Here is a 20261-nt window from a genome sequence, read left to right as displayed (position 1 = left end):
CATTCCAGCCATCACCCCTTCCTCGTTTTACTGGTGCTGTCAACAACCCTGACTACAGCATCTGCTGAGACAGCTGCTCTGGAGCTGACTGTGCCTGGATCGGGCAGCACTGTACCACCAGCAGCCTGGGAGCAGTCAGAAGGGGCCATCTCTCCCCTCCATGTGCATTTTGGAGGACCTGTTGAATCATCCACATTCACAAATAAGTGTGTGCCCAGACTCGAGATGCAAGCTAGAGGTTGGGATGAAGGCCGGCTCTGAGCAGAGAACCCCAAAGTGGGGCTATGCTCAGTAAATATTCATCTAAATATTTATTGATGAATGAGCTTAGCACAGGCCTAATCACAGGCAGATCCCTGCCCCTTGGGAGGCCAGGGAAGAATGGACAAGCAGGCAACACTTTATACGCCTCTAAGAAGAGCCCCCCTTCCCTCCACCCCATCCTGGAGAGCTGGTGAGCTGAGGATCAGACCCTGAGCACGTTCATGGAGGGCGTTTAGAGGCAGGGAAGGAAGAAGGCACCAACCATGTCCTGTGGCTATTGTTAGAATGAAGAACACATGATCGTCAGCACAGGGAAAGCGACTCCCTGCAACCAGAAACCTCTCTCCCATCCCCAGGCAGGCAGGACCTACTGCAATTAGAGAAGCTTCCAGACTTTGTCCAGATTCCTCGCTTTGTCTGCAGGGAGCAGCGGAGAAGCAGAACCACACTGGGGCCATCTCTACAAACCTTCCCGGGGCAGTTTAGCTCGAGGCCCTAGAGTGACAGGAGGAAGAGGGCTGGCGCCTTCTCCCCTCCCCCACTGCCTAGAGACTCACCTCCTGGTGAGGGAATCAGATTTGTGGATCACTACAGCTCAAATAAAAGGCTGTGTGCCCTGCCAGGCTTCATTCCTTTTCACTCCTGATTTTCATTCATTCATGTATCACTTTGTGAACCAGGACTGAGTCCCAGGCCTGTGCTAAGCTCTGGGGTCATGAAGATGAAAAAAGAGCCAGGCCTGCCTTCACAGGATGTGCTCTTGGTCCATTAAGGGAGATGCTATATGGAATGAGTGAGAGAGAGAGGAGCCAGGAGGGAGGGGCAGAGAAGAAACTTCCAAGGAGGAGAGATACCAGGCCAGGGCAAGGCCAGCAGGAGGTGGTCACAGCAGAAGCAGAAGCTAGAGAGTAGAGATCCAGAAGGTAAACAAAACACACTAGGAAAGAGCTGGTTGCGTGCAGTAGCCCAAGCTGGTGGCCTTGGCTGGCAGCCTTGTGGGGGGCTGGGGGAAGTAAGGGCAGACAGGCTGAGGGGAGGGAGGGCGGGAGGGTTTTAGGCAGAAACAGAAGCAGGTAAAAATTTCTGGGGTTGTCCTGAGCTTGTGGTCAAGCTGAATATGTGCACACAGCCTCACTCCTGAAATCAGTCCTCCTTCCCTGCCCAGAGGAGCCTGAGCGGGATGGGGGAAGTCCCCCCACAAAGAGCTGGAGGCAGGATAATCCTGCAGGATTCTCTCAGGCATGGAATGTGAGGGTGTGGGGAACTGATCTTGGGGTTGGATACTTGACTTGGGTCCCTTGGGTTCCTGAGAGTCACAGAGGCACCTCCCTGGTCTCTATCCCAGGGTGCTTCCTGAGCGCTGGTCTGCCAGTCTGCGCATGAACCTGTCAGCTGCAAGGGCGACATCTAGCCTGCATCTGGAGCTCCAGGCCATTCCCAGATCACACCTGGAAACTCGCTCTAGGCTTCCGGTTTAAGCCTAACGCCCCTTCCTGAAAGGTCCCCAGAGGCTTGCCTGACCAGTTCCACCCTTGAGTGGCAGCCAAGTCACATCTCAAGGCTGCCTTTGGTGGAACTCTCCCTCCGGGACATCTAGCTATGGCCTCCTACGCGCAGAGTGCCCAGGACGGGAGAGACAGTTTCCACAGACGTGGCCCTGGGATAGCTCCGGCCTTCCCAGTGCCCAGGAAAGCTGGAACCACATAGCGGCCCCTGCACTCTCCACCACAGCCTGCACAGACTCATGTAACCAGGCACAGCATTCTAAACATGTCTGTGTGCACGCACTCACAAATCTGGGCCCTCCCCCACGTCGATCAAGTTCAGACTGGTAGATGCCCACCACAAAAATGCACAGAGAATCATGCACGAGCTGGTCTGCGTGTGTCTGCACCCACATGTGCCTTGTCACAGGCAGAACAAGCACGCAGGTGGGAACCCCTGTCCCTCCGGCTGGCCCAGCTTCGTCTCCCACCACCCCTGCCTTTCCCGAACACACACAGAGATGAGCAGACGGCTGGCAGGAAGCATCTGAAAATAAGCAAAACCTTCAGGAACAGGCGTGACCTAAACCTTCAGGAACAGGCGCGGCCATCTATCTCCCTGAAAAATAGGGTGCTGCCCTTCTGCCCTTGAGCCTGCTCATCACTTGCCTGGAATTTCACCATCAGAGGGCTGTTGCTTTGAGTTCAGTCCCACCCTCACCCCATGCTTGTGAACGTGAGGCCCAGAGAGGGACAGTATTTGGCTAAAGACACACAGTGAATCCGTGAATGAAGACAGTGGCCACCACTGCCAGGAGTGAGGAGAAGGCAGGGAGGGGTCCCTCTAGAGTCCCCAAGGAAGCATGGCCCAGTCCACACCTTGATGTGGGCGTTTAGGCCTCCCAAAATATACCTGGATACATTTCTGTTGTTATAAGCTTGATGTTTTCGGTTGCACTAACTCTAGAAAGAGAACACAGGCAGGGTCATCCAAGCACCCCACATCACAGCCTTCCTCAGCACCCAGGAGGGCCCCAGGCCAAGCCTCACCCGTGACCCTGCACTGCCCCATGATGGCCTGGCACCAGGCCTCTCTGGGACAAAATGTGGACAAGGGCATTCTGGGGAGAACAGCATGTGCCAAGATGGGTGTGTTTGCTCTGCTGGTTGGGCCCAAAAGTGGGGTGTGGAAAGGTCAGTGAGGGTTTGCCCTTAGGGTTGGACTTGTGAGGTTTGGGGCCAGGGTGGGAAGTGCCTTGGGGACCAGCCTAAGGGGGGCACCAGTGAGACCAGTGAGTCTCTGCTCTGTCTGCCATTTGGAGGTCTGGAAGGAGTCACACTAATTTGCCCATGATAGAGCCCGGCTGAAGCAGGGCCCTCCCTGGGGCTGCCCCTTGGGTTCAGGGGTCAGGAGGCTGGAGTGTGAGCTCAGAGCAGGCCCCTGGCCTTCCCCTGGCCTGCCACCTCTGCCAAAGGTGAGCAGGCTGTGCCATGTGAGGGGCCCGTTCCTCCACCCCACGCACAGCCAGGGACATTCCTGTGGTTGCCAGAGAAGGAATCTAAAACCCTTGAGCCTCCTATTTGTTCTTTGTTGTTATCCACTCCCAGGTGTGGTCCCTCTTCCCTTAACTCCCAGGCCTCCAAGTGTACAGAAAGATCACCTGCCGTTACAGGTGAGGGAGGGCATGCCCAGGTGGGAGGGTGGAGGCCAGGTGTCCCACTGCCCATATGCCCCCTGCCCTGAAAGCTTCCCCTCTGCTGTGCAAGAAAGTGGGCAGAGAGGAGGGGTGACTCTCCACCCTCATTTTGCAAGGGGTCTGCCAGAGTGGGGAACTCTCAGCCACCTTGCTGAGACAGCTGGACAATGCCGAGTCCCTGTCCCAGCCCTCCTGTAAGAGAGGACACTGGGCTGAGCTGTGGGTGTCGTGTCCTGCAACTCTGGTATCCCTTCTCCTTATAGAGCAGCAAGGCAGAGGAGAGGAGGGACAAGACCTCCTGGGGCCCTGCGAGGAGGGTGGTAGGTCCCATCAGGGTGCCTCATCAACCTTCCTTCCCTGGAGGAAGCAGAACGGACAGGGAGATGGCCCGCCCTGGTGGTTCAGTGGGTTAAAGCGCTGCTCTATGAAGCTTTCGTCAGCCGCTGCAGCACCGGTTCGAACCCTGCCAGGGAGGTGACCCACATGGCGCAGCAGAGGTCTCCTGGCCCACCACTGCTCCCCTCAGCAGTGTATTTCAGTACAGCGGCCTGTTCTGCTCCCCACTCCGTTCTCTGGTGAATCCTCTCACCATCACCCCCAGCCTCTAGCCTATACCCTAGTTCTTGTGTGCATAAATAAATAAATCTTTAAAGAAAAAGAATGGCCTGGGAGTGACGAGGATGCGCATTAGCACTGAGGCTCAGGGACGCCATGAGACAAGTCTGTGTTGTGTCTGGTAAATGGGCATGAAGGCGCAGGTGACACCGCACTATATACTGGAAATGATTCCACCGGTAGGAGAGGCCCTTCCGCCCACTGGGTGGGCCTCGGGGCGCTGATGGCTGTGCTGCAAAGGCCCCTGAGCTCTCCGGTCTGAGAGGAAAGAAGCCTTCCCTGGGGCTGCACAGGGGTGCAGGTAAGCCCACATGTGCACCCCACCTCCCTCGGAGGCTAAAGACGGCCCCAGCCTGCCCTGGCCAGACCTCTGCAGCAAACGTTGTTCAGAATGCCAGCAAGCACTGCAGAACATTTGGGGGAGAGCCCTCTGCCTTCCTGCCTTTCTGCCGGAGGCAGAAAGGGGCCTTGTCCTTTAGTATCTTTCCCTTGGGAGCCAGGAACCCTTTCCTGGGGTGCCTGGAGGCCAGCCTGAAACCCACCTGCTGCAGCCCCAGGCCCCATGGGAGAAGTCTGGGCCTCCCTGCAGGCCCTGGTGCCTTCCTTCCTAAGGTACTCTGGCCCTCCTGTGGCTTCCGCACCTGGGAGAGGTTCAGCTTTCCTGAGAACCAAGGACTGGCAGGGAGTCAGGTTGCAACTGGCTTCAGGGAGAAGGGTCTGGATCTCAGGTTGCCACTCACCCTGGGAGGCTCCCCTGGAATTAGGTAACAGTGCCAACCCTCCAGAGCCTGGCCCCAGACCCCTTCACCCATCTTGAAAGGTGAAGTCCTGAACGAGTTTCCCCCTGCCCTGCTCTTGGGAAAGAGATGGAGAGCAGAGGATCCCATGGTCCAAGTTCCCCCAAGAGACCTCACCCATGAGGAAGGAGACAATTGTCAGGGCCAAAGCTCACGCACATGGCATGGGACAGGATGGGATGGCATGACTCTGCAGGCCTTGCTAGCTTTCTGGCTGCAGAACAGATGAGAAAGAGGCTGGTGGGCAGTCTTGTCGGCAACAGAAGCCCCTGCCACAGGGCCGAGGAGCTGGCGATGCCATAGGGCAGTGCTGACACCAGGTCAGGTCATCGTGCCCGCTGCAGGGAAAGGCTCAGGCAGAAGCCTCGGGACCAGGGAGAAGCCACGGGCAATCCTCACAGGTGGCTGGGTCCCGAGGCTCCTACTGCTACCTGTTTATGAGGGAGCTTTTCTCAGAGCCACTGACCTGCCCGGCCCAGCGGCAGTACCGGGGTGGTACCAGCTTTTGATGAACTCCCCCTGCTCATCCAGGAAGTGGCTCTCCAGGAAGTCGCAGGGGTGGGCGTGCCCGTGGCTGAAGCCGGAGCCTAAGGACCTCAAAGGAGGCTTCCACAGCATCTCGGCTTTACCCCACTCGCCTCAAGATAGCTTCTTCATGTTCAGCTGCACGTAACAAAACCCCAACTCAAACTGGATTAACAAGTGAGGACACTCACGAGCTCACACGGACAGAGGCCCGGAGGCGCGTGGCTGAGCGCGTGGCCTGGTGGGCCAGGGTGCAAGGTCTCACGCCAGAGAGCCCTCTGCCCCTCCTTGTCAGACCACTTCCCTAGCGGCCATAGGGCTGCTGACCTGAGGTCACGGCTGCATGTGGCAAGACTCAGAGGCAGAAAGGGACCTTGTCCTTTAGCATCTTTCCCTTGGGAGCCAGGAACCCTTTCCTGGGGTGTCCCAGCACCCCTGGCCTCCAGCTTCCAGGGCTGGAGTCGGGGCTTGTGTCGATCCTGTCGGTGGCTGCAGAGGCCACCACCAGGTGCAGGGAGTCACAGCCTGACAACAAGACCAAGGTGGGGGGCACCTTGGAGGCAGGAGGTGTCTGGATCAGGCAAGGTGAGATGCTGAGGAAGCAAAAAGCACAAAAGTTAGCTCGTGAGTGTCCTCACTTGTTAATCCAGTTAGCACTCTGGGACTGGTTTCCAGAGTCCCTCACTGTCCTAATCATTTTTCTGTTTATTCACCCATTCACTTGTTCCTTCCTTCACTCACTTGTTCAAGTAGTGGTTGCGTGCCTAGTGCAAGCTAGGTCCTGCGGCAGTCCTAGGAAGTATTATTGCTACTTCTTAGAGACGAGGAAACAGCTCCGAGGTGGCAGAACTTGTACAAGGTCTCAGGGCAGGTGAAGATCATCTTACCTTTCTAGCTTCTGAAGCAAAACTTTGAACAAATGGACATATATACATCCTCGTGCAATTTCCATTGGAGTTGGTCTAATCACCCCAAAAGAGATCATAGGATTATTTTTAAAGTAAGATATGAAGTAGGAATGTCCCCTGAGAGGGGAGCTGGAGAGGTATGTGTCCTGAATGGACCTCACTCCCTTGGGCACTGATGGGCCCCAGAGGACCTGGCTGGAGGGGGCTTCTGTGAGGTCTTATGAGGGGCGAGGGGTGAGGGGCTTGGCCAGGGCAGGGGGCTTGGCCAGTCCCCAGCTAGGGCATTCAGGGAGGAGACAGTTCTCAGATGTGTAGGCTGCATGCTTAATCCCTCACACCACGCCTCCGCCCCATAAAAGATCACCACGGGGCTCGAGTCCTGGAAACTGGGACAGTCCTCAGCACAACCCTGTCCTGCTCTGTCTTCCCTGCGTGGGGTCCCCACATCCCAGCTCCCCAGGTGGGTGTCTCCTCCAGGACAGGGGCAGGGCAGGAAGAGTGGGGGTTGGGGTCAAGGACTTCTAGCTCATGGGAGTCCTGTGACCTGGCTGCTCCCTGCACCTCTGAGGGAGGCCTGGTTCAGAGGAAGGAGAGAGGGCTGCCCACATCTGGTGGCCAACTGGAACTGAGCCCCAGGGCAGTGAGGTGGGGGGTGGCCAAGCCTCAGTGAAGAGGTGGGATAGCTGGTGGGGCCTGCCTTTCTCCATCCAGTCTAGCCGGTTGGAGGGAGGGAGCAGGGCCGAAGGAGCTGGTGTGGAGTCTACACTCCCCCACCCCCACCTGGGTCCTGACAGGTGGTGCAGTGAACCAAGCTCTGGGTGATTGTGGATACTGAGGGCTGTCACCCCAGGCCTGCCATGGGTCATTGTGCGTCCTTGGAAAAGTGTTTCGACCCCTCTGGTTGAGTATTCTCATTTGTAGGATGAGATGGCATGCGATGATTGTTAAGTTTCCTCTGTGTTGACCAGCTCTGCTTTAAGTGGGTGGTGAGACTGGATGTTGGTGGGCCTCACGTTTTGTACCCCCATTTCATCTGCTGTCACCCTCGTCCTGTTCTACTACCATCTCCAATTCCCCCCCCGCCCCGCCCCCCATGCCAGGGACTAGCGGCTTCCGAGGGCTTGTGGGTGCAGCGCTCACAGTCAGCTTCTCTCTTCCCCAGAGGCAGGCCAGAGGCAGAGTGGACAACCCAAGGCCACACGGAAGACGGTCTTGACATGCAATTCCAGGGGGTCTGTGTAGGCAGTAGAGTCTTTGAGGGTGCTAGCCCAGCTGCAGGTGTGGGACTGAATCTCTGGAAAGTCACCCCTAGTTTCTCTGGTGCTGTGCCCCCTGGCCACCTGCAGGGTGAAATCGTGTGTAGATATGCAGGGATTCCTGGCCCCTGACTGGAACTGCCTGGCATGGTGGGAGGCAACTGCTTTGGCTGCCTGGATCGAGGTGGGTTGAACCTCCAAGGAGGCTGAACCTCCACATCCAAGGACTGGGAAGCTTCTGAAATCTCCATAGGGTGGGCACTAGCAGCCACCTCTGGGAGACCTGGAGGCACCTGGCTTAGGTCAGGAGTTTAGTGTGTTCTCTGGAGACTCAACAAAAGCCGGGAGGATGACCTTGGTGAGGGGGACAACTGTTAAGTGTGAAGGCCCTGGGTGAGTGTAGCCACGTGCAGGCTGGGCAGCTCAAGGCAAGGAGGGAGATCACCGGACTCTTATTTCTCCATCCAAACACTAATCTCTCTTGCAAAACACGTTATGGGGAGTGAGGCCAGCGTTTTTTTCTTTCTTGAGCTCTGGCATTGTCTTTTTCTCTTGGCAGACTTGGTATAACCAGTGTTGCCAAACTGGATCGAATAATCCTGTTGCAGTCCCCACCGAGCTGTGTGAGGGGCCTGATCGGGTTTCCTTCCTTGTGGGGCGTGACCCCTCAGAAGCAGAGGGCCTCTCCAGCCCTGGGAGAGAAAGTGTCTCTGTGCCCAAATGTGGGCAAAGTCCCTTCCTCAGACATGTGCTCAGGGACACTTTGGAAAGAATCCTGTGAGAATGGTCCTGGAAACCAAAAGAGAGTGAAGGGTGACAGGGCCATTTCACTGTCCTTTACTAGAGAGCTCATCCCCCCATTTCACGGGGCTCTCAGGAGCTTTCGCTGAGGTCCCTCAGCCTCGGGGTCCCTCTGCCTCAGCCCGCAGACTCCTCAGCCTCACCCCGAGTGAGCTGTGGTGCAACCCCCTCCCCAGCTTAGGAACAATCATCCAGTTTTCCTCACACCTGGACACAGTCTTCTTTCATACCTTGATTTCCATTCATTTTAGAAATCAGAGACTTTAATACCACAGAAGATAATCCCCCTTTGTTTCACTTTTTGGATCTTCAAACCAACTTTGGAAAGTGAATTGACATATTCCCATTTTACAGGCTGAAGAATTGAGGGCCAGACATGGAAAAACTTGTGCCGGGTTAGAGGTGGGTTTGCATGAAGCCAGAGTCACTTAAGTTCCAGCATCTTCATTTCCTGAAAACAAGAACATATATGAAAATCATAATTTTATTGGTAGAAAAGCTTGAGGAAGGTTTGTTTTTCTTTACTGAGCGAACCCTGGTTTTCAACACTGTATATGATTTAGAGGAATAGGACTAAAAGCACTATGAATGAGCTTTACCTTTTCCATTATTACAAGGCATCCATCTGGTGACTTTACTCAGCAAAATGAAACAAGTCTGGAGAATCACATTTGTAATATCCTACTATTTTTCATGAAGGGAGCCCCAATATTCATCTATCCAGAAAAACCTGCTCAAGGCCTGCCAGGGCCTTATGTCTCAGGACATAAGTAACAGGATGGAGGCCCCAAATCAGCCATCTTCCTACCCCCTCTATCTCCTTTTGCCCCTCTGCTCCCACCCTGGTTTCCCCAGTCCTGCTGTCTTGGGGCTGATGGGCAGGTACAGCCTACCTGCTCTGTTTAGCCGCAAAGGTAGGAGGTAGATTCCTGGGGATGGTTAACACTGACATTCCTACTTCATATCTTACTTTAAAAATAATCCTATGATCTCTGTTGGGGAGAGCAGACCAACTCATATGGTGCAACGTGGCAATTGCATGGGGATGCATGTCCGTTTGTTCAAAGGGAAACTTAAAACCATCAGCAATTTCACAGGTCATTGGGCTTTCTGAAAAGGCAGTGAGCACCCAGTCATGGGATGTGTACAGAAGGGGGCTGGAAGCCCGGAGCTGCTGAAGGGGTGAGTCAAAATGTGGGATGGAGGGTTGTTCAAGTAGAAGCTGTGTAGGGTGGGAATCTGAGAGTCTACAGGGACAGAAGTGTGGAAAGACTGCATCCTAGCTCGTAAATGGGTGAACCGAAGACAGGTCTCAGCATTGGGGTCTGGATAGCAGGTGGAGGTGTCTTATGTGAGATTAGCTCCCTGCATTTGGGGCAGGAGGCTGTCACCAAGACTCTTTTTCCTGACTCTACTCCCAGCTCTGCTCTGAGAAAAGAGGCTTTGATTTCTCTTCACAGGCATCACTATGCTCAGGGGTGCAAGAGGAACTGAGAAAGCCTCATTTCTGTTCCAGCTTAGCCCTTGACCTTGCTGGATACAACTTAAGATATCTCCTAGGTTTCTCCCGGGACAAATAATATCTGCTTATCACCTGAGCCCAATTGCTGCTGAGGTTAGATTTGATACTCAAAGGATCCTGAAACTCCAACCCCTTTATGAACTCTCTGCTAGCCTGCACCCCAGAGGACAAGAGACTCAATTTCCTCATCTATAATTTGGGAACGATTACACCCATCTTTTAGGATTATGTGAGGTTTTAATTAAATCTGTGGCTTTCAACCTGCAGCCTGTATCAGCATCACTTAGGAGACTTTTGCTAAAACATGGATGTCAGGGTTCCCTTCCCCCAAGAGTTTCTGACTAAGAAGACTTAAGAAGAGGTGAGAGATTGGCATTTCCCACAGATCCCCAGGTGATGTTCGTGCTCTTGATTTGGGGGCCACACTTTGGGCATCACTGAGTAGGTCCTGGAGCATGAGCTGGCCAGGAACCCACCAGCCTGCCAGTCCACGGGCTGGCTGAAACCCACTGTCATTTCCGCTGGGCAACCTGACACACAAGCAGGTGCTCTCGGTGAGCCCTGTTTGAACTGAGCATTCATGGAAGCCAGGAAGTCTCCTCCCCAGGGGCCCTTTCGCAACGGTTGTCAGGGATGTTCTAGTTGTTATGGCAATAGCAACAGCAGTCTGGCGATTTCTGGAAAATAATCATGGGGCTCTTTGCAATGTTGGGGACAGGGGACAAAGGTTCTGGCCTAGGACACGTGGACAAAAATGTGAGTGGAGAGAGGGAGCGGGTGCGGCTTCAAGGCCTTCCCTTGCAGGACACTCTCCCATTTGCTCTCAGTCCCTGTGCAAACCCAGGAAGGATTTAAACTTTGGTTGCATAACAGAGATGGGAACAAAGGAAAGGGGGTGTATGGAGGATGTAGGGAGCAGAAAAGGGGAAGGGATCTGAGTTCCTAGGAACCACTGAGCTCTGGGCCACTTCACACACATTAATCCATTCAGTCCCTCCCAGATCCCAAGGGCTCGTGTCACAAGGATCCCTCCAGGGTCACACAGCTGGCTGGGCCTTGATGGCTTCCAGACTGGAAAGCTAATCTGCTGTTGCCAAAGGCCATGTTTGTTCTGTTCTCTCAGGGCTGCCTCTGTGAAGGAGCTGAACTTTGGAAGGGATTAGAAGGACCCAGGAGTGTGGGGGTGGTGGAGAACCTGCAAGGAAGGTCTGGGAAAGTTTTCTAATACATATCACAGGGAGCCAGGCCTGTCTTCATCAGGGCTCTGGTCTTCACAGCAACCTCCCCTCCTCTTCATCTGAGTCCCCGTTTGCATCCATCGAAGCCACACTTTGACACACCACCCCACTCTCCTTGTGGTCAAGGGAGCCCCATTAAGGCAGACAATGGATCTCAAATTCAGCTATGGCTGAGAATGAAGCTTATTTAAAATGTCAGTTTCTGCCTTGACTCCAGAAATTCAGACCCAGTGCCTGGGGTAGGGGAGTCCTTGGAAGTGGCAGCCTTCATAGGCCTCACTGGATTCTAACATGGGCAGCTCACTGAGTACCCTTTGAGGTACCCAGGGCCCCCACTTGGCTCTGTTTTCTCACAATGCCTTCTGGAAGCCTGAAGGTTTAGAGAGCTTTCCTTTCAATGTCCCCATGGCATCTGCTCCCCCCCACCCCCACCCCACCCCCAGCCATTCCCCTGGGAGTGCTGATGATTTGTGTAGTCCCCACAGCTCTGTCTGCAGACAGTGTCCCCGGCTGGCCAGCTCAACCTGCTGACAGCAAGGCCATGTGTCTGGCTTGATGACCCCAGCAGCTGGAATGTGCTGTTTACAAGGACTTGGCTGATGACCAGCCAGGAGGCCTGAGCAGCTGTCCCTGGACTCAGAAGTGAGCTAGCCAGTCTGGGGCTCTTTGTAGGAGAGGTTGGGGCAGAGAAATATCCCATCAGTGGTGAAAGTACATTCACGGTCAGATAGGACTGTTTTGTTTCCTTTTTACATCTGTAAAAGTGAGGAAAGGCCAAGTGCTCATTAAAGAGCAGCAGGAAGTTCAGAGTCCTTCTGTACTCAAGGTCAGGCATGAGCTATGCCTAGGCTCAAGGTCAAGCATGAGGCATGGCCAAGGCTTGGAGGTCAGGAAGGTGTGTCTTCAGGGCCTCGCTCTTTAACAATATGCTCACATGGAGAGCTGCCTGCTGCCTGCTGTCACACATCCATCTTTTGATCATTATCATGGGCCTCAGAACACCTGGGAGACGAGGCAGGGCCAGGATTTTCCCATTCTGCTAACAATTATTCAGAGACAACTTGGCAAAAAAAAAAAAAAAAGCATCTAATTAGCATTGGAAGTGAAATTTGTCCCCTGATCTCTGTGGGGGACATTCTGTGCTTCCGGCCAATAGGTTCCAGAGTAACCATGGCCATGCAGCGTCAGGAAATCTGCAAACTCATTTCCCCTGTATGCTCATGGAAACTCCCAAGGGAAAGGGCAGGGCCATCCATCATGTAAAGGCCTGGGAGCTTGGCTAGAGCCAGTGGACAGTGTCATGGGGTGGGGGTGGGGTGAGGGGGAGTATGGAGCTTTCTCTGTTTATCAGCCACATCCCTCGGAAATGTCAGCCCCCAGCTTCTCTGAGGACCCGGCTGACCTGAGGTCCTCTTTATCTTTTTAAGAGAGTGGTCAGTCCCTTTGGGGCACACTGGGAGGGAGCACCTGCTCAAGGCAGAGGGTGGTATATAGCACAGCCTTGGAGATTCTTGAAGACAGCATGCCAGTGAAGGGAAACTGAGGGAGAAGAATACAGGAAAGAGTCAGGTCCACAGGAACAGGGGCCATGCGAGTCGGGGAGCCGACACCAACGTGGGGCTATCAGTCCAGAGATAGAGCTGAACACAGACCCCTCTGGGGACTGGCTGGAGGCCCCTAGAGGAGCCAGTGCCATCAGTGGGAAGCCCAGTTCCCCGGGAAGAAGTGCAGTGGGAAGGATTTGAACATGCTCGAAGCACTCCCAGGTGGGTCCCAGGGCCTGCCCCACTTTAAACACTTATACGTTGGATATTGGGGCTCTTGGGACTCTTCCCCTCACCTTTCTGAGCCTCGATTTACTCATCCGTTGAATGCAGATATTAGCGTATACGCGAGAGCTCTTTAGTAAGGGGTATAGAGTGTTTAGCACAGCATGTGGGGTCTAGTTGGAGTGCAAGACATAGCATTTAGGGCCTCCCCCATCCCACAGCAGGTGGGAACCTACTGCAAGTGCCAGGAGCTTGGTCCCACTGAACTAGGAAAGACTCCCAGGGATCATGTGGTCAAAAAATACTGATACTGCATCAAGGGTGTTTAAAAGCTTCATCGAGGAAAAAAAGCTTTGCATTAGGGGCCAGCTTCTGACCGCCAGTTCCTGAAATTTCTGTCTACTGAAGGTGCCCTGAGTTTTCAATTTGTTCACACTCAGGGGGGTGAGTGTGGGCCTAGACGACTGCAGCAGAGGAAGGGCCACTCCCCTGGAGGTCCCATCTCTTCCTTAGAAGATCACACCTTTCTCATTTCTTACTGCACCCCTACCTGTATTGAGAAAAACCCTTCCATTCTGTGCATTAGAAAGAGCCCCGAAATACCACAAAGGAAGTCTCTGGACAGGCCACAAAGCCCTTAATTTGAGGGGCATGTCCAGCAATGAGCACGGGCTAGTCCCTTAGGCCCCTGGCTCTAGCCTAGGCTCTGAGGCCCCCTGGACTCCTACTCCCTTTCATCTAAGCCCAAGCACCTTAACTCCAGCCCACCTTTCCTGACTCGTCTGTAGCTTGTCCAGCAAATGTCTCCTTCCCACCTGTATTTGGCAGAAGTTGGAGGAGTTGGAGGCGAGGAGGTAGAGAAAACCTCAAACACAGAGGCTGAACAATAGTATGGAAGCCATCATTTCCAAAAGGAATTCAGTGACTTTCCATGGGTAGATTTAGAATACAGATATATAAACTACTCCGATGGTTCAGCGGAATAGAAGCATACAGCACGTGTGAGGAGTCTTCCAGTTTCACTGGAGTACTGAGTTTGTCAAAGAAAGCTCTGAAGATCAAGCTGGATTGTTTGGGGTCAGATTCGAATGCCCTTGCATTCTAGACCAAGGATTTCCATTCGTTCCTCAGTGTGCTCCTGCCAGGAAACCTGAAACACAAATAGCAATTCAGCCTTCATCCTTGACAATAAACCAATCAGAACAGGGGCCTCTAGCAAATCCTTGATAGCACGAGATTGAAGATCTGTTTCTTTTAAATCATGCCATGAAAATAGATGACGGTTCGGGAGGAGGACAGCTGCACAGGAAGAGTCCTGTGATCACAGGAGTGGCTTGCTGAGCTGGTGCACCCAGTGCTGCATTACAGCATTGTGGACGTGACTTTCAGGCCCGGCCACAAAGAACACATAGGCAGAATGTAAATGTTCTCAAACTTAGTAGTGAAAATATTGAGACTCCTTAAGGAGGCAGGGCTGGGAGTTCAGATCCAGAGAAAGATCAAGGAAGCTGACAACTTCTCTGTTCAGTAGGAAGAGATACAGCTTGCAGTTGATGAATCCAGAAGTAAAGGCCCAAGGCTGTTACTTAAATTATACAGATTACTAACAGAGGAAGTAAAGTAAGCACGTAAATGATTATGTTGAAATGTGTGGGCAGGGGAGGTGAGTTATAGTTTTACATGACCTGACTCATCATTAGGACTCAAGACATTTACACCTAAAATAAAGGACAATAAACTGCCACAAAAAGATTTATTTATCACGATGGTAGTAAGGGCCACAAGGAAGTGCTAACCAAAGTAAGAAGTGATTCTCTCTGGGCAGTAGTGATAGCAAAGAAGAGTTATTTGTCACCCACATGTAGAATTTTAAGAAAAAGGATGTGTAATTACTGTTCTTTAAGTATTGGGAACCAGTAAGGAAATGACTCTTTCACCAGTAACAAAGTTGTTTGAGTATTTTTTTTTTACTTTACAACAGTTTATTTTTACATCATTTTGTACATTTTTTTTCCATCTCATTTGTAATCCCCACGGGTTTCCCATCACCAAGTCACCCGTGTGTCATCACCATAATCCCGTGCACTTCCCTCCCCACCCCCGTTTTTGATCCCATTCCCCACTCCACCCCCGCAAAATGTCTCTGGTATATGGTTGTTCATTATTTTGGTATTTTCTCGTCTGGTCCATTATACTCCTGCTATGAGTGAAACCACCCGGTATTTTTCTTTCTCTTTCTGGCTTATCTCACTAAGTATGATCTTTTCCAGCTCCATCCAAGTTGCTGCAAAAGACATGTGTTTCTCTTTTTTGGTTGCTGAATAATATTCCATTGTATATATGCACCACATCTTTTTAATCCAATCATCTACTTTTGGGCATTTGGGCTGCTTCCATGTTTTTCCAATTGTAAATAAAGCAGCAATAAACATGGGGTGCAGGTATCTTTTTCAATCAGTGTTTTGTGTCTTTTGGGTAGATACCCAGAGTGGGATTGCTGGGTCGTAGGGAAGCTCCATGTTTAGCAGTTTGAAGAGCAGTGGTGATAGTGGACACCCTTGTCTTGTTTGTTTGAGTATTTTTTAAAAAGTATGTATTAGATGGGATTAAGAATATTCATAAGACATAAACTGTGAAATATACAAAGGACATTGGGTCTCCCTGGTGGCAAAGGGGTTAAATCACAGCACTATGAAGCTATCCACAGCCACTGTAGCCTGAGTTCGGTCCCCACCAGGGAGGTGACCCACATGGCACAGCAGACCTCTCCTGTCTCACCCACTGCTCCCCAATGTCTTCTGATCTCCACTCTGTAGCTGATGAATGTGCTCACCCCAGGCATCTCTGGCCTGTACCCTATTCCTTGTATGCATAAATAAATGAACCTTAAAAAAAAAGATACAGAGGACTTACAGTAATGCCTCCCTTTGCCCTAGAAATACCAGTTACTATTTCCTCTTTTTTCACAGAAAGTTCATGCACTTACAAATATGCATACACATTACATACATCCTCCTTCCTCTTCCTCCAGAGTATCTCCTTCTTCTACTCCCCCCCACCAGATTATCTTTTGACAACAAAAACAGGTAAGCATTCTATACCTGCAGCTCTCCAATTTGCATCTCTTTTATGCATATATCTCAGATTTTTCCTTATCGATTGTGAGCAACCTAGAAAGCTTGTTTTTTTTTTTTAAGTCAAATTTTATTATCATTTGCTTACAAAATGTTGTGAATTCAGGACGGCGTCACCCCTCATGTGTGGATGCTTCTTTTGTTGTTTACAGCTGGATGTTTTGGTGTAGGGATGGAGCAATAGAAAATGATAGTGCCTATGTCCACCCAGCTTCACCAAACTGGCATCAAACTGTGGGATTTTGACATCATTATAGGTGAAAAATGGTATCTCTGCCAAGTTTTAATTTGCATTCTTTATGTAGAGGCTTGAAAATTTTTTATATGGTTAAGAGTCACTTAGGTTCTTTTCTGGGAACAGATGTTTCCATTGCTTTTGTTCATTTATATTCATTAGTCTTTTTCCTCATTAATGAGTTGGGGCTCTTTATTAGGGAAACTATTAATAACTGCAAATATTTCTTTCTAGTTTGCCATTTGTCCTTTGACTTTGTAGCTCTCTGTGACATATGAAGTTTTGATTTTTGTGTCATAATTCAGAAACTTGGAGGTTAACACAAAATCTTCACAGCTTCTTCTAGGATTTATGGGGTTTCTTTTTCTTCTCTCTTTTCAAAACAATAATTTAGGTCCTTTATCTTTCAGGATTTTATATTAGCATAAGGTGTGCAGTGTGTATCCAACCTACTTATTTTTCCCCCAGCTGGCTAGTGGGAGTGTGTTTTGAGAGGGAAGCATAAAGGGACAGAGGTAGGGCAGCAAGCAGAGCAAGTATCGGAGGAAGTTTCCCTGATTAGTGGGTGTAGAAGAAACTGCAGGTGACACGACCTAATGAGATCACTCATGTGAAAGGTGAACCCAGGTATGCCTGAACTAGGACAGGGTGGCTGGAAAGAGAAGGGGTGGAGCTGGGGACCCAGAAGAGAGAATCCATAGAAATGTAAATTGGCTCACTGGAGAAATGCTAAAGAGGTAAGATGCCTTTTCCTATCTTCATGAGGTTATTATTAACTGAGAGAACTCCGTGTTAGTCAGTTCAGGTTACACACAAGCACAGGCAAGGATTCAAAGGTTAAAGCTTCACTGGGATACCAAGAGAAATGTTCAAAAAGCATGAAAATGTGGACGGGAGCCCGATCTGGTGATATATTTCCCTACTGCTCTTTCCAGGGCTCCGTGTCAGATTTACACCTGCGTTCATTTAGACGTATGCCTCACACTGAGGGCGACTGCATTCTTCAAACCTGTTGGCCGGATTAGTTCAATATCTGGATCAGACTGGTTCCTGGACTCAGGAGGCCTAAAACTGGGCATAAAGCCTCTAGCTAGGATTTTACTATTTTCAAATGGCTTGAAGGTGGTTTGGTTGGACCCGGGCTCTAAAGATGGAAAACAGACTCGAGAGAAAAGAGTTGCCCACTGTTCCAGCTGAATTCTCCACAGCGCCCATACAACAGTGGCAAAGCTTACATTTGCAAACACTTACTAGCTCCCTGAGCTAAGCCCTTCATGGGTTACATCAGCAACCCTCAGCACCCTACACTCGGGAGCCACGGCAGCGGGCAGAGGTGGGAGTCTTAGCACCGACTGGGGGAGCCAGACTTTCGAACCCATGGCGCACTCCGACCCCTCCCCGCCTCTCCGATCCAGCCCTAGCTGTCTCCAGGTCCCATCTCGCCCCCACCCAAGCCGAGTCCTGCACGGATCATCAGTGCTTGCAGCCTCGCCATTGTCAGAGGAGAGAACTCAGGGCGTTCTTAGAAGAGAAGCTACCGCAAAGGCGAGCGGCCGGCCGCGGGCGTCCAGGCGGCGTGGCGCACGTGCACCGCCCCGAGGCGCCCGCGGGAGGGTGGGCAGTCCGGGAAGGGCAGAGGGCGGGAGGAGCAGCAGCCGCCCGCTCCGGCATTCCAGCGGGTCCCGGAACGACGTGCCGGGCTCCTCGGCCGGGCTGCCCGGCCGGGACGCACAGGGGGCGTGGCCATCCGGGCCGAACCAAGAGCGCAGATTCGCAGGGGGAGCCGTGACCCGGGGAGCGCGCGCGCCGCCCGGCCGGCCGGGGTGGTGCCGCTGCGGCCACGCCCCCACCCCTGCGCCCGGCGCGAACGGTGGTAGCGCCTCAGGGGTTTGGGCCTGCGTCCTGCTCAGGTGCCGGGAGAGGTGTCCTGCAGCCCCGCGGTGAGTGCGCGCGGTCGCGACTGTGGGGTTGTGGAGGTGGGGGCGCCGGGGCTTGGGGTGCCGAGACGCCGGCGCCTGGCGCCCTCTGGCCCTCGCGGCCGCCCGAGCTTTCGGTGCTGGGGCGGGCTCTCGGGCCGGGCAGCTGCGTGCCTCACCCGATGCTCTCGCAGTCAACGCGGCGCCCACCTCGGCCCTTGCCGAGATGGCCCATTCCCCGCGAGCTGACCTCTCGCGGCAGCTTGAGGGTCGTGGTTTTCTCTGCTGAGGGCGTCCGAACTGCCTTTGTCCAAGGGCGCGGTCTCGGCGTCAGAGGGTTCTGGGCTCCCGTCCCTGCACCATCACCCTCTGGCTAAGCCACTCTTACTGCCGGAGCCTCAGTTTCCCCGTCTGCCAAATGGGCTCAGGAGCCAGCAGTTATTGGAGTGGCTCACGTAGGAGGCGCTCGGTGAGTGGGAGTGAGACCCGCATCTGACCCTGCAGCCTACGGTGGGCTCGGGAGCCAGCGGCTGGTCGCTTGTGGGAATCTCAGCGTGCTGGCTAGCGGTGGCATCTCTAGGGACAGTGACCCTTGAGGGCAGGTGCGTTGGTGCTTCTCGGACTGACCTTTACCGGGTTTGCTGAACTGGGTGCATTGGGTGAGAGGTCGAGGTCTTCTGGGCGGAGGGGAACTTCAGGAAACTTGACCTCGACTTTTTGCTTTTCATTTCTCAAGGCATCCTCCTTGTGTAAGCTGATGACCAATGCTTAGGAGTTTGGAGTCAATTCAAAGAATGTAGCTGCCTCCTCTCTGAGACCCATAAATGCAACTTTCCCTCTCAGCTTGACCAGGCTAGAGAATAACCTGGAGTGGGTTTAAACCTTAAACTTCTTGAGACTGTTTAATCCTCAGTAACAGAGTAACCCAGTCCAGCCTTCTACTGCTTAGCCCCCACCCCAGGATTGAGGTGCTGAAGATCAAATGAGAGGGTCTTGGAGACATTAAGAACTGTTCCTTAAGCCAAGGAATTGCTAACTTCTGGTTAGTGCCCCTTATACAGTGCTTATTCCTCAGACGCTTGTTTTGCAAAAGGCATTGATTCTTTATCCATTCCTAAGTTCTACCTCTACAGGTGCCCTTTGGGTGACGGTGGGATTGGCTTGATCCAGGAAAAAGTCCTAAAACCCCAGTTAGTAAAGCAGTGAACCCAGAGAGATCACTTGCTCAATTTTGTGTTTCTCTAAGGCATTCTTACCCTCCTTTTGAGAGAGTCGTTGCTTGGTGGATTTGCCGTGCTTTTCCTGCAGGCTTTCATTCCATACCAGTAACTGTTCCGCTGGGCAGATAGCTTAATCATTGCCTTTGTGTCCCAAAACATCGGCATTTCAGAGAATAACATGTTAGCTCCCAGTTGTGTTGTGAAGACTTAGGATTGATCTTACCTTTAAAATTCTTCGTTTCTCACATTGGAAACATTAACAGATAGGCCAGCCTCCACTGAGACGAAGGGAACTCTAGGGATGGAAGTAGCATTATTGAATGCAGGCAACACGAATAAGGCAGGTGAATACTCCTTGGCAGTGTGAGTTCTGCTTAGGTGCCGGTGCTTGACAAACCTGAAATTTTAGAACTTGCCAATGACTTTGGGTTGATCCTGCCTTAACCCCTTGCAAATCAGAATCTGAGTCAAACAAGTCCATGTGTATTTAGGAAATAGGCTATTTGATATCAGAACCATTTGGCAAATCAGAACACTTATTAAACTCTGGAACATTTCAAGCTATTTAAGGATTTCGATTTTAAGCAAACTTTTTTTTTCTTGATGTAAAACTTCTGTAAGTGCTAGCACCGTTCATGGTTCCAGAGAGCCCAGTTGCTCCTGTGCTAGTCTCTGCTTCCTGTGCTTTAGGAAGGAGCAGAACACTGAGTGGGGGACCAGGGAACCTGAGTTCCAGTGTGGCACTAGTGCTGTCTGCCCTTTGCCAAAGCACCCCAGCCTGCAGGCCTCTCTGTTAGTGCGCTACAGCTCAATTTGTTATATGTCACCTTCTTTTAAATACTAAAATCAGAAGGAAATGGAGAAGTAACTCTTTAATAAA

At 52.1% G+C, this 20261-nt stretch overlaps 1 protein-coding gene across 1 annotated transcript in view; it reads left to right on the top strand.

The window, feature by feature from the left end:
* The first annotated feature begins 18115 nt into the window (after positions 1 to 18115).
* Positions 18116 to 20261, top strand: part of POR (P450 (cytochrome) oxidoreductase) — a 48937-nt gene continuing 46791 nt past the window's right edge. The window contains exon 1 of the mRNA XM_004688279.2: positions 18116 to 18185. The gene's annotated coding sequence lies outside the window, so the exon portion shown is untranslated. The remainder of the gene's footprint in view (positions 18186 to 20261) is intronic.

This window comes from Condylura cristata, unplaced genomic scaffold (genome assembly GCF_000260355.1).
Source record: "Condylura cristata isolate star-nosed mole 26May11 unplaced genomic scaffold, ConCri1.0 scaffold00024, whole genome shotgun sequence".
Taxonomy (NCBI): domain Eukaryota; kingdom Metazoa; phylum Chordata; class Mammalia; order Eulipotyphla; family Talpidae; genus Condylura; species Condylura cristata.
Note: the sequence above shows the minus strand (reverse complement) of the source record. Positions and strands in the feature narration are given on the sequence as shown.